This window comes from Pleurodeles waltl, chromosome 4_2 (assembly GCF_031143425.1).
Source record: "Pleurodeles waltl isolate 20211129_DDA chromosome 4_2, aPleWal1.hap1.20221129, whole genome shotgun sequence".
Lineage (NCBI taxonomy): Eukaryota > Metazoa > Chordata > Amphibia > Caudata > Salamandridae > Pleurodeles > Pleurodeles waltl.
This window is the reverse complement of record NC_090443.1, coordinates 37,945,497-37,963,267: the sequence shown is the minus strand read 5'-3', so window position 1 is coordinate 37,963,267 and position 17,771 is coordinate 37,945,497. Positions and strand designations below refer to the sequence as shown.

General features: G+C 41.9%; 1 protein-coding gene across 1 annotated transcript in view; it reads left to right on the top strand.

Moving 5' to 3' along the window:
* Positions 1-17,771, top strand: part of VAV1 (vav guanine nucleotide exchange factor 1) — a 409,433-nt gene that overhangs the window by 253,062 nt on the left and 138,600 nt on the right. The gene's annotated exons all lie outside the window — the stretch shown is intronic.

The window sequence follows — 17,771 nt, the reverse complement described above, 5'->3', positions numbered from 1 at the left end:
TTCCAAGAAAAAGCTGACTAGTCTCATGTTTTTCACATGAAGTAAAACTGCTTTTCATTTGATAAAACATAAACTTCACTTTTAAACATCTTTGAAAAATATCACTAGCTTTGATATATTTGCAGATGTAATCCACCCTTGTGCTTCGACTGTCCTTCGTGGAATTGCTTTTTCAGAATGATTGCAGAAAACACTTGAGTTCATTTTCCGGTCAAAGTGCAAGCTTAACATCACCCGCTCCACACTGTAGTATGCGATGCTTTCAGAAATATGATCCTTGCCAGTGTTGTTAGGGCTGATGTACAGCGCAGAACGATACACAACACAATCAGAGGTCTTGAAAAGTCATCCCACTTAATGGCGGTAAAGGGGGTTTTAAAAAAAGAATGCTTTGAAAATGAAATATCTTGATGCGTAGGAGAATAACTACTAGAGGTAGCCCCGAACCTTCATCCTAACAGTGCACCTTTTTCTTCAAAGTGAGCTGATGCTTTCCTGCACCAGTCTGTGGAATTGGCAATTATAGGTGAACATCTGCCTTTGAAAAACGTAAAAGAGGGTGCCATCGGTTCGTGATCAGTCATTTTTTTGAGTAACTGGAAGCATGGTACCTCCCCACTGGCCTCACCCCATCCGACTCATAGAAGTGCTTTTGTATTTACAGAACAGCCCTTTTGCAGTTGCAAACCTCTGTTTTCTTAAGTCCTGATGTTATCATTAGTGTATACATATATTAGGTTCTCCCAGAAGATTTGTTGCTGCCAAAACTGTGCCCTATCCCTACCTTCCAATGGAGTTGCCACCTGTCGATCTCATTTGAACGATCACTGTTATCCTAGTTTCACTCTGGTATAATCATCCGACTATTCTCTCTTACCAGGAATCTAGACATGCGTAGGGTGATAGTTTCTGACTAGGTGAGCATTTCTTATCCATACTTTAGTGTGGTATGCCAGTCTTGATATGTGTGAGACATTATTGAGATCCGTTTTAAAATATCTCATATCTAGCTAAAATCATTAGGGAAAAAACTCAGCTGCCTGTCATGTTTACTTAAGTTCCATACACACTTCAATTCTTCATTCCAAATATTATGAGAGATTAACTTACCTTAAAGTCTTGCTGAACAGTTTCTGAGATGCTGTTACCGTTTTAGTAATTCATAAATGGACAGCTGACAGACACATGTATACCACCCGCTTGTTGTTGATCACATTTTTTTTGCACCTGCCCTCTGATTGCACCAGTGTTTTTGCTAACTTGGTTATCTTCTTAGGAGACCAATACATTCTGTGAAGAAAATATTTTTTCTATGTGATGCAAACCCTACTGTATGATGTAAAGTGTGTAATATACTTCCCAAAAATTGTCAAGCTCTAGCATCAGCAAGGCATTTTCCCAGATCTACTAAGACTTACTTAAGGATGTCTCTGCGGCTTCACTTAGTCAGGAGTACAACTTCTTAATTTCTTTTCCTCAAGTGCCCCTTTTTTGTGATTATACCTCCATCTTAGATGGAGTTGCAGTTGTTCATTTTTTGTATTATACTCCATTATAGTAGTTGTAGATAGCGCTTTCCAAATCTGTGTCAAGTGCTAGGATGTTATAATATGGGTCCTTCAAAAGACTTAATATCATGCCACAATCTTGTTGAAAAGTTTAGTATGTTAGCCTGACCTTTTCAAAGTATTTGGGGTCTGCAAATTTATATAAAACATGCTGCCCATGATGTCCTGAAGCACTGGGCCCATTTTAGAATTATCTGTATAAGAAATGAATACTCTATATTTTTTAATTGGAAAGCCAGACAGTATAGTTGGAAATCTGGCAGTCTGAGATCTTTTTTAACTAGCATTTTCCTTAAATTCTTCCAGGAAATCCTTTGACCTTGCAATTGTAAACTAAACTATTAATCTTGCTCCGTAATTTCACCAAGTCGTTTGTATCAAATCTTAATGGAATGCTATTTAACAAGTGTGTAACTTTTAGGAGGATTGACTTCTTGATAAGATTAGCAGTCCCATATATAGTCAATGGAGCATTTCCCACCATGTAATAGTCTTATCTATCTTGTGAACAACTGCCCCTAAGTACTTTCCTAGAAGTTTGGCAATATATTCTATTTTTACATTCTAACTGCATTTTACACGAGTCCCTCTTTAGGTCTTGCTTGACTGTTACTGTGGCTGTGCAGTTGCAATTTCTATTCATTGTCCTTGATTTTGCTTTCTATATACTGAAACTCGGTCCTTTGTGTTCTGGACTTCTCTTTGAATATTTTTGCAACTGTCTCCCTCAGGTACTCCTTATACATATTCTAAATATCTTTATAGAGGAGGTACCAAGATGAAATTCAAAGAATATTCTCAATATATCTTTTATCTCCTCATTTATGAGGAGTTTACAATCCCCAGCCCATGTGAGGCGAGACTAAAGGGTAAGGATTTTTTATTTTAAAGGCAATGCTGTATGATCAGAGATGTGAATTGGTGAGTGTGAAATATTGACTACATATCTTACAGTTCACAGTTCTGGGGAATACAGAGGAAAACATGCTGCATGCTATCACGCTGGACTAAAGCTCAGCTAGAACTCTGAGTACCCCCTGTTGTAATAGGTATAAGTACTTACCTCTGAGTAGCATTTAGCGAATCCCCTGAAGCTACCTCAGAAGAGGGTGGATTATGGGAGTAGAGGTATAAAATACCAGCACCTTGCCCAGATAGACTTGTGCAGCACAGCAGCTGTGTTGAAACCATAAGGCAAGTCACTGGCTCTGCCTGATAGGGCTTGTAGAGGGTGTGCTTGCAGTCAGTGCTGCCAATAGCACAGGGATTCGTCTACCTGGCTTCACTGCGTTCACCGAGAATCACCTGCTTCCCAACTTTATGTATGAAGAAGGGGGGCCTCGGAGCAGTCGAATAGCATATAAAGAAAGCAATTAGAAACCCCCCACCACCAAAGTAAAGGAAAGTGGAGCCATCAACCAGGTGGTTAATCATCAGTGCAGAGAAAGAAGGTAAAGGTGCACAGTCCCACCAGATCACTGATACAAAATCGTAGTAAACTGTATTGTTGACACAAAAATTGTAAAAAATATAATTTACCACAATATTGTTGACACTAATATTGTTAGGGTGATCAGAGGTAGGGTTTTGTCCCTTAATAATTTCCCCCCCCTTCCATTCTTGGAGTCCTGAAAGTTTTGCGGCCTTTTGTCAAGGAGGTGCAAAGAGGAAAAGGGGTTCCCAAAACAGGTGTAAAATCAAATACGTTTTACATAGTCTTTTATATTTTGCTTAACGTGAAAAACATTGGTTGTATTTTTACAGAAGTTAGAAGAATTATTTATTATGGTGCATAGATGATTCTTTGGGGTACTGTAAGTAAGTAGAGTAAGTATTATATAAGTTTAAGTGTTTTTAATTTAGCTATGTCTGTGACTGCGGTGGTACCGCTGAGCTCAAGAGGTATATAGCAATGGCAAATCATTAGGTGATTGGCTAATGATGGCCTGTACAAAAGGTAAAGGTAGCCATGTTGTTTTCAGCTCAATTTGGCCTGGGTACTGTGTTACGCCTTTCAATCTCGGTAAGTATTAGGTTTGGAGGTTTTCCTATAACCATTACCACTTTAGTGAAGTGGTACAAGGTAGCGAAAATATATACAAGTTTATATATATATATTTAAAAAAATACAGAGTACTCCAGTACTAACAAGGTACAAAAAAAGTAAAAATTGCAAATACACTATAAAACACTATGGGCCTGATTTAGAGCTTAGCGGATGGAATACTCCTTCACAAACATGATGGATATCCCGTCTACCATATTACGATCTCCATAGGATATAATAGGATCGTAATATTGCAAACGGGATAGCCATCACATTTGTGAGGGAGTATTCCCCTCCTCCAAGATCTAAATCAGGCCCATGTTTTATAAATGTAGTATGTTAAAGTGTTTTTAATTTTTTACATATTTAAATATGTACAAAATAGTATATAAAGTAGCATGTTAATTACTAAAAATTACCAAGCTACTATAAAAAAAATGCAGTTCACAGTACACTGCTATAAAAATGTATAGAAATTAAAAAAGAAAAATGTTAACCTTACAAAAGGCCCTCATTACGAGTTTGGCGGTCATTAGACTGCCAAACTTGCGGCAGCGGTCTAACCGCCACGGACCCGGCAGTAAAGACCGCCACATCACAAGTTGTGAGGCTTGGCCGAAACCAAACCGCCACAACGCTGCCTGTCCCGCCAGTCCGGTTGGACTGCCGTGGCCGGCGGTGAGCTCCTCCAGCCGTATTAGGAGGCAGCAAACCGCCAGGCTTTTTGCAGTGGTGCCCCGCCACATAAACTCTGGCGATAACGCAGCCGGCAACAGGAATCGCCATTCCTGTTGCCAGCACATGCATCCCCACACGTCCACACACATATAGATACCACCCACCACTCCCCCACACTTCCAAACACCCCCTCACCCAATCGCACACATCCATACTAACACCCCTACCCGACCACACGTATCCATACGGACTCCCCAACTCACATGCATCCACACAGACACCCCCACTCACTTGCATGCATCCATACAGACACCCGCATTCAATCGCAGTCTTGCACACATGTACCCCCACTCACATGCATCTCAATACACACACCTCGTCACTCGCACCCTGTCAATCCTCTTCCCCTCCACTTCCATTCAGACACACACACCTCTCATGCACACCCATACCGCTACACATACACATCACACACATGCACACAACACCCCCGTCCACACACTTACAAATGCCCCCACCCCACTGCACACTTGAAGACACCCAACCGCATGCTTACAGACCCCCACTACGCATCCATACACACCCCCAACCCCTCCACTCACTCCCATTCCATCACACACACACACACACATACATGCACATACCATACTCCATACTACCCCTCCACCCCTCCCCCCCCCCCCACCCCATGTCGGTCAGTCCACCTACCGGTCTGGGTGAGGTGGTCGTCTGGGAGGAGATGGGTATCGGCTGTTTCACCACCAGCCCCTCACAGCTGTGCAGGGTTCGCCGTGCCATATAACGTATCACAATACGGTGGGAAGAGTCCTTGTGGCATGGCGGTGCCTGCGGTGGAACAGCCTCTCTCCTGACGTCGGTCAGTCCGACGGTGTCGGACTTCCACCTGTTAATGAGCAGAAATCCATAGGCAACACCAAATATGGGGGTCACAGCACCGCCAGCACTGGCAGTATGCTGGCGGCATTTTGCACGGCGGTCTTGGCAAAAGAATGCTGTTGTCATAATGAGGGCCAAAGTCTTTATGGGGTACCGTGGTACTACAGCACTCGTATTTTTTTTAAATAATATAGAAACTCATAAATATTTTGAATTACCTATCACCACTTTATTAAAGTGGTAATAAATAGGGGAAAAATACCACACCTAATACATACCTACATCGGAAGGAGTAATGCAGAACACGGACAAAGTGTTCCTAACAACAACATAGCTACCATTAACTTTTCTAAAGCCAATGAATAGCCAATCAGCTAATGACTTGTAATCACTATGTAGTGTGGTACTATCGCTAAATACACCCATATTTCACTAAAGTAATGTGAGATCAGATATCATTAACTTTAAATACTTTAAAACGTATAATAAATTAGTTACTCTACCTATCTAAACTACACTAAACTACACACACAATCTTCTGGGCACTATAAAATGTAATCCATCCACCTTGAAACAAAATGTGACTGATGGTTTTCGTACAACAGATAACACAAAAGTGTATGTGAAATAATATGCATAAACAAAATTGAGATTTTTTCACACATTTTAACTGTCAGTTTCCTTTAATTTACACCCTCCAATTTACACCTTTCTACTGTATAACAGTTCATTTTACGGCACTCCACTCTGGTATTTAAAGTATACTAACTCCACTTTACGACACTCCAGTAACACCACTATATTATATGCGAATCTATTTTGTGTTAGTGCACTGTACTTCACGGAACTACACTCTATGCCCCTCTAGTCTACACCACTAAATTCTACACTATTATACTGTCCACCACTGTATTCTATTACACTTTTGTGTAGGAGTTTATAGACACCCTTACACTGTACTGCTCGCAACTGTATGCTATTCGCTGTACACAACTCCAGTTTACGCTATTCCACTATATGCTAATTAACTGTGCCCCACTTCATAGTACACTACTGGAGTGTACACTGTTCAAGTGCATGCTACTCTACCGCACTCCATTGTACTGAAATGCAGTATATGTCACTACTGTCCTGCAGTCCAATGTATGCTATTACAGATACATTCTGCACCACTCCACTAAACAACACTTCACTGTACATTACTAGAATCTAGGCTTCCGCAGTTATCCCCATTCAATTGCACAACACTCTACTGTATGGTACTCCATTATATACCACTCCAAAGTACTGTTTCAAGTTTGAACACTACTCGTTATTACACTATTGACTACTCAGTTCCTATGCTACTCCACTGTATGGCACTACACTTTATGCCACTTCAGTGGCGAGTGAGGTGAGAAGACTGTTCGGAGGTGGGCGAGTTATATGAATTTTAAGATGGTAGGTAAGTACAGTTGTGCGTTATAAGTATAATATATTAATTCAACAGTGGTGCATATATGATAAATTTAAAATATAACTATTACTTTAGAATTTCTAATGTTTGTGTAGTTTAAGTTTGGGTTGTATAGCAAACATAAATAATGTTTTCCTAACTAATGTATCTGTAATCTTTGTTTTTTGTGTGAATTAGGTATATGTGTGTGTGTGTTCGATTGCATGGGTACCTGCAGATACACATGCTTTGCATACGTTTACCATCTAGTGTTGGGCTCGGAGTGTTACAAGTTGTTTTTCTTCGAAGAATGTTTTCGAATAACAAGTTCGAGTGACTCCTCCTCTCAGTGATAGTGTGCATGGGCATTGAGTCCTTTGTTAGATTGTTTTTTTTCAGTCGTCGGGTCTGGACGTGTTTCCACTCGCTATGGTAGATCTTGGTTCGGTACTATCTGAACTTCTCTCTTTTTTCCATGAACGTTGATACAGTTCTCAATTGCGTTTTCTAAACTTACATTTGAATCAATCGTAATCGTCTGGGTCAATTAAACGCCCTTTATGGGCGACCTCGTCCTTCTTGGGCGTACTTTAATGCGTGGTAGTTGAACAATGTCAGGCTGATGGAATGGACTCATTTTGTTTTTGCCCTCGGTGTCACGCCAAGTTTCCATACACCGAACAGCACTCGGTGTGTAGTCTCTGTCTTTCTCCAGATCACAGAGAAGAAAGCTGTGAAGCTTGTCAATCCTTTCGTTCGAAGAAGACTCTTAGGGACCGAAGAGCATGTCGGTTGGAGATGGCGTCCAAGTCGTCTGAACAAATGCCCTACATCTTCGGGGAAGAACACGCACAAGAAAAAATGGCTCATGACACTACAGTTTCCATCGTAGACTCCGATTCGGATCGATAGTTTGATGGCAACAGCCAAACCATCCCACTGGCGCAGTATGTGAGTACATCAGTCCCTTCCCATCAACAAAAAACAGCCAGAAAGACTTCAGCACCGGTCTTGGGTACCCCACTGCTTGCCAGCCATGGTTGGACCCGAAAAATACAATCGGATGACCAACCTTCAGGTTCAGCACAGAAACACAAGACCAAAGTGCATTAGTCACCAACAAACAGCTCGCTATACCTGTTTCAGGATTGAGCCGAAAATCAGAGACTTCCACCTCCGTGCCGAAAAAAGTAACGACGCTTTCGGAGCTGACATTTTCGGCCCAACTCAAACATTCGGTTTCCAAACTTTCGGAGCTGAAACCTGTGGATGAAAAATATGCTCGAGTTACTGAGGAGTCTTCTGAAATAAGGCCGATATTGGAAGTAATGGACATTAAACAACAAAAAATCCATATACATAAGGACACAGGAAGAATCATAGCTTCTCCTCCTCCAACAATCAAAAGAAAATTGGCTATCCAAGAGAATTTAGAGACTGGGCCTCCACTGGCTAAAATATTTGAACAAAAGGAGAAACCAAAGGCACCACAACAGCCTTCACCGCCACATTCTCTTTTACTTCCTGCTTCTCCACCACCAGATACTCCACCACCTTCACCTACACAATTTTCTCCACAATCCCCTATCTCAACACATGGGGATGATTTATTTGACACTCAACTAACTTAACTTAACCTAACTTAACACTATATGAATCAGATACCATCACTTCTAATGATCCTGATGTATACCCTGCAAGATCATCTCCACCTAAAGATCTATAGGAGTTATATGAATCAGATACCATCACTTCTAATGATCCTGATGTATACCCTGCAAGATCATCTCCACCTAAAGATACCACTGCTTACAATCCGGTTATAGCTAATGCAGCTGCGTATCATAAGGTACAGTTAAATATAGATTCCATTGAGGATAATTTTTATTTGATACACTAACATCTACTCATAAGGAGTATCAGTGTCTTCCTACACTCCCAGGCATTCTTAAACATGCAGAGGACATTTTCAAGGAACCAGTCAAATCTAGAATTATTAATCCAAGGGTGGATAAAAAGTATAAACCTGCAACCTCTGATCTGGTTTTTATTAGAGCTCAATTGCCACCCGATTCTACAGTTGATAGTGCAGCAAGGAAAAGAGCAAATAGCCAATCTACAGGGGATGCTCCTCCTCCAGACAAGGAAAGTCGTACATTTCATGCAGCTGGAAAGAGAGTAGCTACTCAAGCTGCTAACCATTGCACTGTTGTCAAGATATGATAGAGCTCATTGGGACCAAATGGAACATCTGCTACAGTAACTTACACCAGAAAAGGGCACAACAGATAGTAGCAGAGGGGCAGGCCGTTTCTAATAATCAAATTAGATCTGCAATAGATGCAGCAGATACAGCAGCAAAGGATATCAACACTAGTGTCATCATTAGAAGGCACGCATGGTTAAGGATTTCAGGGTTTAAACCACAAATACAACAGGCAGTGTTGAATATGCCCTTTGCTAAGCAACACCTGTTTGGGCCAGAGGCTGATACCACCATAGAAAAGTTTAAAAAACACTTGGATACAGCTAAATCTATGGGCGCCCTGTACACTACACCTACTCGGGGAACTTTTCGTAGGCTGTAGTTTAGGGGTGGTTTCAAACCATCGACCGCAGAACCATCTACATCCCAACAGAAACAAGGGACACATTTTTACAACAGAGGCTCCTTTGGAGGCTTTCACAGCGGAAATAATTATAGAGGGAAAGGTAAATCAACCACCCCAAGAGGTTCCTCCACCTCAACCAAACAGTGACTTTTTACAGATCCCCACACAGCATATATCTCCTGTGGGAGGAAGACTGGAAACTTTTTACCCACAATGGCACAGCATTACTACAGATCAATGGGTTCTGTCAATTATCCAAAATTGTTATTGCCTTGAACTTATCTCTACTCCTCTAAACATTCCCCTTCACTCGCACAAACTTACTCTGGAACATCTCAATTTCTTAAAATAGGAGGTACAATCACTTCTACTCAAAGGTGCCATAGAAATGGTACCTATATCCCAACAAGGGTCGGGAGTGTATTCACTATACTTTCTCATACCAAAGAAAGATGGTACTCTCAGACCAATCTTAGATCTCAGTCCCCTCAATCCGTACATTCTGTCAGAACACTCTCACATAGTCACTCTACAGGACATCATTCTCCTGCTTCAAATACAAGATTGCATGACAGCATTAGATTTAAAAGATGCTTATTTTCACATTCCCATACATCCAGCACATCAGAAATGTCTATGATTTGTTATAGTAGGGAAGCACTACCCTTCGGAGTAACAACAAGGGAATTCACCAAATGTCTGGCAGTAGTTGCAGCATTCCTCAGAAGACAACACATACATGTCTTTCCGTATCTGGATGACTGGCTCATAAAAGCCAGTACAATTCAAACCTGTCAACAGCATACACAGTATACATTGGACACCCTACACAACCTAGGGTTCTCAATCAATTATCAAAAATCTCACCTGCAGCCAGCACAAATACAACCATATCTAGGAGAAATTCTGAACACACAATCAGCATTAGGATAAGCAAACCCAGTGAGAATTCAAGCTTTTCACAATTTTGTAGCTCAACTGCAATACAACCACACTTAGACAGTGAAGTTAATCATGAAACTATTGGGAATGATGGCAACATGCATAGCAGTACTACCCAATGCACGTCTAAACATGAGACCGCTACAGCAGTGTCTCTCGCAACAATGGCCTCAGTCACAGGTTCACATTCAGGATCTAGTGTTGTTGGGCCGCCAGACTTATCACTCTCTACAATTATGGAATCACACCAACTTATTAAAAGGGCGGCCCTTTCAGGACCCTGTGCCACAGATCATAATCACAACTGATGCATCAATGCTAGGTTGGGGAGCCCATCTTAACAACCTCACCATACAAAAGGAATGGAACTCAATTCAACAAACTTATCACATAAACCATTTGGAATTACTAGCAGTGCTCCTAGCACTCAAAGCTTTTCAAACACAAATCACACACAAGACAGTGTTAATAAGGACAGACAACATGACCACAATGTATTATCTGCAAAAACAGGGGGACACACACGCATCTCAATCTTTTAGCGTAGACAATTTGGAAATGGGCAACTCACAATCACATTCAACTACTAGCAGAGTATATCCCAGGGATACACAATCAAATTGCGGACCTCCTAAGCAGGACACAGCAACAAGTACACAAATGGGGTATTCACCCACAAGTGATTTAACAATACTTCTAAATGTGGGGAACCCTAGACATAGACCTCTTCGTCACAAGCAAAAACACAAAATACCCAAACTTCGCATCCAGGTACCCACACCCTCAATCCAAAGGCAATGCTCTATGGATCAATTGGTCAGGGATATTTGCTTACGCTCCCCCATCCCCCCCCACTAATTCCATTTCTGTCAGTAAGATCCGTCACACCTCCCTCACTATAATACTCATAGCTCCCATCTGGGCACATCAACACTGGTACACAACACTATTGGATCTGTCTGTAATACCACATCACAAGCTCCCAAACAGACCAAACTTGTTGGCTCAGAACAAAAATCAAATCAGGCATCCCAATCCCAGTATGCTCAACCTGACGATTTGGGTCCTGAGTTCATAGAATTTGGCTGTCTACAGCTTCCATCTGAATGTATGGATATTCTAAAGGAAGCATGCAAACCTACAACTAGACAGTGTTATGCAGCTAAATGGAATCATTTTGTATATTACTGCCAACCCAAGAACATTAAACCACTTAAAGCATCAGTACAAGATATTGTCTGTTATTTGCTTAATTTTTAAATAAGCAAATCTTACATATCCATCTATGAAAATCCATTTAACAGCAATAGTTGCTTACCTCCAAAACAGACAGCATACGTCTCTGTTTAGGATGCCTGTTATAAAAACTTTTATTGAAGGCCTTAAAAGAATGATTCCACCTAGGGCTCCACCAGCTCCTGCCTGGAATCCTAACATCATGCTCACAAGACTTATGGGTCCACCATTTGAACCCATGCATTCTTACACACTTCAATTTTTGTCATGGAAGGTTGCTTTCTTAGTAGCAATTATTTCCTGAAGCAGAGTTAGTGAAATTCAAGCATTAACTTTAGAAGAACCTTTCTTTCAAATTCACAAAAATAAAATAGTCCTTAGGACAAATCAAAAATTCCTACCAAAAGTATGTTTCACCATTTCAAATCAATCAGTCAGTGGAATTACCAGTCTTCTTTCCACAGCCAGATTCAGTTGCTCAAAGAGCTCTTCATACCCTTGATGTTAAAAGGGCTCTCATGTATTATATAGACAGAACAACTGTTTGTGGCTTTTAAACAACCTCACAAGGGTAATCCTATTTCAAAACAAGGATTAGCCAGATGGATAGTAAAACGTATTCAAACTTGCTATCTTAAAGCTAAAAGACAGTTATTAGTAACTCCTAAAGCACATTCTACTAGAAAGAAAGGAGCTTCAATGGCATTCTTAGGAAATATACCAATGGCAGATATATGTGAAGCAGCCACAATGTCCACACCACACACATTTACTAAACACTACTGTGTGGATGTCTTATCTCGCCAACAAGCAAATGTTGGACAAGCAGTGCTTAAAACATTCTTTCAAACTACTCCAACTCCTACAGGCTAGCCACCGCTTATTTTGGGAGGGGACTGAGTTACAGTCTATGCAAAGTATGTGTATGTGCAGCTACACATGCCATCAAACGGAAAATGTTACTTACCCAGTAGACATCTGTTTGTGGTATTTAGTGCTGCAGATTCACATGCACTCTCCCTCCTCCCCGGAAAAGCCTGTAGCCTTTGTGGTACTTTGCATGGACATCTTCTTTTCTCACTATATATATATATATATATATATATATATATATATATATATATATATATATATATATATATATATATATATACACACACACACACACACACACATATGTGTGTGTATACATATTAATTTCTACACTCTTTACTTCACCCTCCTGCGGGAAAACAATCTAACAAAGGACTCAATACCCTTGCGCACTATCACAGAGAGGAGGAGGCACTTGATCTTGTGAATCGAAAACCTTCTTTGAACAAAAACAACTTGTGACACACCGAGCCCAACTCTAGATGGCGGACTTATACAAAGCATGTGAATCTGCAGCACTACATGCCACGAACAGATGTCTACTGGGTAAGTAACATTTTCCATATATCTATATATGAAATTCTATATATATATATGACTTTTTTGTGAATTTCCTATATATATCTATATATAGTGTAACAATTAAAAAACGATTTAACTTTTTTTAAAAAATATTTTAAATCTTATCAATTTTGAAATATATCTCTATATAACTATTTGTACTAATCAATTTAACATGGTATTAAAATTTATATCATGTAAAATATATTTTTTTGTAATTCTTTTTTTTTTTAAAGTCCTCATATCACATCGGAATGAGCATGAACACCCTCCTGATCCATCTGCACCTCAAGCTTATATCCAGGACAAACTCAGTCAAGAAACTCCGACACAGGGGGATCACCCACCTTCTCTATCTTGTGTTGCTAAAGTTTCCCTTAGTGGGAAGGGTATGCCCAGGCATGGGTCCCTTGCTCACTGTGTCACTTGATTCAAGCTAGCCTAGTTGATGAAGGGTGATACCCTGAAACCGGTCCTAGGATGCTTTTTTCCGGTCCAGGGAGAACCTGGCTTGGCAATTCCGTCTGGACTGTTCCCATGGGGAACAGGGTCAAGGCTGATTTGCATATGGCTGGGTACAAACTGGGGTGGCATGGTGAGCAAAAGAATGATGGATTAAACCCAGATCTGTGACTGGGGGTGAGTGTTTGAAAAGTTTCAACACTCCGTCCATCATCCTTTTGTGTTGCTATTATTCATCAAGACATTGAAATCTCCACCCAGTATGAGTGGAGCTTCAGATTCTAGTAATACCGAGAAGAGGGAAGCTAATAACATGGTGTCATCCACATTGGGACCAAAGCAGCTTGCCAGAGTACACCGACTCTGCAGAATCTTAACTTCTGCGACAATCCAGCACCCTCCTGCCTCAGCTTTAATGCTCAATACTTCCGCCCCAGCGTTCGCCTTGAACAATATAGCTACCCCCATTGTACAGCATGACTGATCCGTGGTCATTACCCTCTCCACCCAATGATGATTCTTAAAAAGACTCATGCATTCTGACCATAGTAGGTGGGTCTCCAGTAGCATAATAACCCGAGCTACGCTATCCTTCAGGTATTCTGTTACCGGGCACTGTCTGCTCTTGGCCCGTAACCCATTCACAATCCAGCATAGAAAGGAAAGGCAATCTCCCCTCAGCTTGTCATCACCCGTGCCAGGCCCCTCCAGTGTACAAACCCTTACTTGATATTTTTAATAACTTTACTGAGGACATTTATTTCATTTTTTCCCTATGTTCCCCACCACTTGCCCTCCCCCCAGTGAATATACACAAACCAAGGTTTCAGTTGGTCTGACAGGGTTCGTGAGGCGTTTGACCCATAGCTAGTGGAGTTAGGGGACGGGATCGGGCTCAGACTAAGCAAGTAAAAGGGGTGAGTCATAGTAAGTGCAGAAAACCTTGCAGCAGAACATCGCCAAGAAAAGTCCCCCTTAGTGGATATAGGCTGAGTAGCACTGTGAGCGGGCCTCCCAGAATAACCCCCTTGCTGAGGTCATATGTTAAAATTAACGCTATGAGTATGGTTGGGATTAGGGTAGGAGGTGCAGTTGGGCCAGAGGGTAGTAGGAGTGAGTTGAAAGTGGTTGAGGCTGGGATTGAAGGGAATGAGAGGATGCAAGAACAGGCAAGAATGATGGCTGGGGGAGACCCACCTACTGTCATTTAGACATCCATACTAGCAACAGATTTTCACCATTGGAGGTACCAGACCTACGGTCCAGAGAAAAAGGAATGGGGGCAATGGAGGGAGCAATGGGAGGTGTTGATGTGACAGGGACCCCTCAGCCAGCGGGAGCAAAATGTCAGTCCAAGCGGGGGGTGTCTAGTGGCAGCAACCCAAAAGGCCCGGCAGGCTGGGAAGTGGTTTAGGTCATGTTTAGTAAACTGTCTCAGGAGATCAAGGAGCGTTTCTCAATCTCAAAGACTAATCAGAAGGAAATTTTGGCCACGTGTTTTTGAGCCCAGAGGACAAACTGTCTAATCAAACCCAGCATACAGAGGTACTGTAGACCAGGACTCAGGAACTGAGTCTAGCAGTGGATAGAAATGCAGAAGAAGTTGTCAAGCTAAAACTCAAAGAGAAGGAGCTGGCAAATAAGTTGAAGAAATTAGAGAACAACTCAGAAAATAACAACATTAGAATACTAGAAGTGAAGGAGGGAGCGGAAGGAGACCTAAAGAAGTTTTTCATAGATCTTCTTTCCAAGGCTCTAACTCAAGTGACCTCCTCCATAGATCTAGGAGTGGAAATCCAGAGGGTACATAGAGATCAATTCAAGTCGAAACCAGGACGTAAGAGGCCCAGGAAAGCCTTGGTTAGTTTTTTTACATATGTTGTGAAGGAGAAGATCCAGGGAGTAGCCTTGAAGGGGAAAGTGCTGCTGGCTCAAGATACCTCTTTTCAAGTCAGGCCAGATATCTCCAGAGCCACAGAGGATAGGGGGTGGGAGCTGGGCTTGCGCATGAAGACTCTCAGAGGTGTGGGGGCTGTGTGGCAGCTAAGATTTCCTGCACTTCTGAAGGTTATGTGGGCTAATGAGATGCATAATTTTCTGGTAAGAGATTGGATCAATGACAGAAATGGGCTACTTTAATTGTGTTAGAGTAGTGAATAATCAGCTCCCGTGGGCAGCAACTCGAAAAGGCAAATATGTCTGGTGGAAGGTATAGGAAAAAGGATTTTAATTAGATTATAGATAAAACATAAATACACAATTAAACCATGAAAGGCTAAAAGGAATAAGATTAAATTAATGTACACAAAAAATAAAATAATAAAAATTGAAACATCGAAAAAAGACAGTTCCAAAAAAACTATAAACATTAAAATAAATGTTAAAATAAAACTAATAATGTTAAATATAAGAAATAAAACAACTAATGCTATAAACTCCTATTTAACCAACCTTATTAAAACTATTGGAGCCTACAATATTACATACACTGTTCCCACTCCAGTCTCCAGTCAGTACAACAGTAGGGAAAGTGTTGGATTTCAGAGGGATAACATGTATTAGTCCCACTCCAGTCAACACATCAGTAAGGAAAGTGTTGGACTTTGGAGTAGTAAAATGTACTATTACCACACCATTCTGTGCAACAAAGGAAAAGAGTTGGATTTCGTAGGGGTGACATTTACTATTTCTCTCCAAACAGCACAACAGTAAGGAAAGTGTTGGACCTTGGAGGGAGTCAAATTTACTATTCCCCCTCCAGTCTCTGTAACAGACAGAAAGCATTGGACTTTGGAGGGGTACAATTTACTATTCCCACTTGACTCTAAAACAGCAGTGAAAGCATTCGATTTTGGAGAGTTAAGATTTACTATTCCCACTCCAGACAGCGCAACAGTAGGGAAAGTGTCAAATTGCAGAGGTTAATTTTACTGTTCCTGTAGGAAGCTGTCCAGGTGTGTGGTGAGAACCTATGGTGTTATCACCTTATACTAGGGCCAGGGATCACCAATTAGTGAAATGTAGGCAGTGTCTAGGAAGCCAGACTCCCTAGAGGCAGCTGTGGATGAGCAGCCGAGACTTATCTAGGAGACATGCAAAGCTTTTGCAATACCACTGTAGTCACACAGCAACTTATCACATGAAAGAACCACACAGTGATTCAAAAATAAAGGTACTTTATTATAGTAACACAACACTAGAATACTTATAGGCAGTTCCCCCAACTGGAGTTAAGTACACATTAATTATATACACACACAACAGCAATTAGTAAATAGCATAGAAACAACAAGCATTGGCAATACTTGGCGAGATACATTCCGCACCAAAGGATGTGGAGTTGTTAGAGGGGAGCTGGAAGAACTAGGAACCCCAAAATGTGAGTATCTGAGTGACCCCAGGGACCAGTAGAGCAGAGGTAAGTACCTTGTATTCCGAAGGACTACAAGGAGGACTTGGAAAAAGGATTGTACATGAACAGGACCAGACAAGAAGAAACCAAAGGTGGATTCCGGTAGAAGAGGACCTGCAAAAGAGGGGGACAGAGTCCAGTCCACGATGGAGTATCCAGTGGGGACATGAGCCACTACCCACCCTTCTGTGGATGCAGAACCAGGTCAACGAGGGGAAAAGTCTTTGGAGCAGTGCAGATGATGTTCCAAATCAGTTGTCGGGTCACAGATGGTCAGTAGTGCAGGAGAACCACCAACAAGCCTTTGCAAATGCAAGAGGAGCAAAAGAAGAGTTGCAAGGCTGAAGAGGACCAACAAGGCCCAGGGAACTTGACCCTTAGAGGGGAGTCCGAGGTGACCCTCAGCAGTCGGGAGAGCCAACAGAAGCAGTCGTAGCCCCCACAGGCAACCCACTGGCAGCAGGCACAGTAAATCACAGTGAGGCCTAGCCAGCACACCTGAAGAGGAGTCCCACGTCGCTGGAGCAGCAGAGAGGAGACTGTGCTCTGTAGGAAAAAGTGCTAGGTGCTGGGACTACTCGGAGCCTGAAGATCCGTTGGAGCAGGAGCAAAGAAGCCTTGGTAGCTGCAAGAGTCACCCTGCACAGGGGTACTGTCCTGCAAGGAGAGGCAAGGGCTTACCGTCTCCCAAGTTGGACAGCTGGCAGAGAGAACCAAGGGGACCACTCCAGGCCACCACCTTTGATGCAGGATCCATGTGGTTCCAGAGGAGAGCAGATCCACGGAGCTGGTCGTTGTTGCAGTTGCTACCTGCAGATGCAGGGAAGTGACTCCTTCACTCCAAAGGAGATTCCTTCTTGCTTCTTAGTGCGGGTTGAAGTCTCATTGACCTCAGAGAATGCATAGCCGGGGAAATGTTGCAGTTGCTGGAAGGAGCCAGAGAAACAATGTTGCAAAGCACAGTCGTCACTGGAGTTGCAGATTGTCGGTTCCTGAAGAGTCCAGTTGCGGTTCCAGTGGCCAGAAGATGAAGTAAACGATGCAGAGG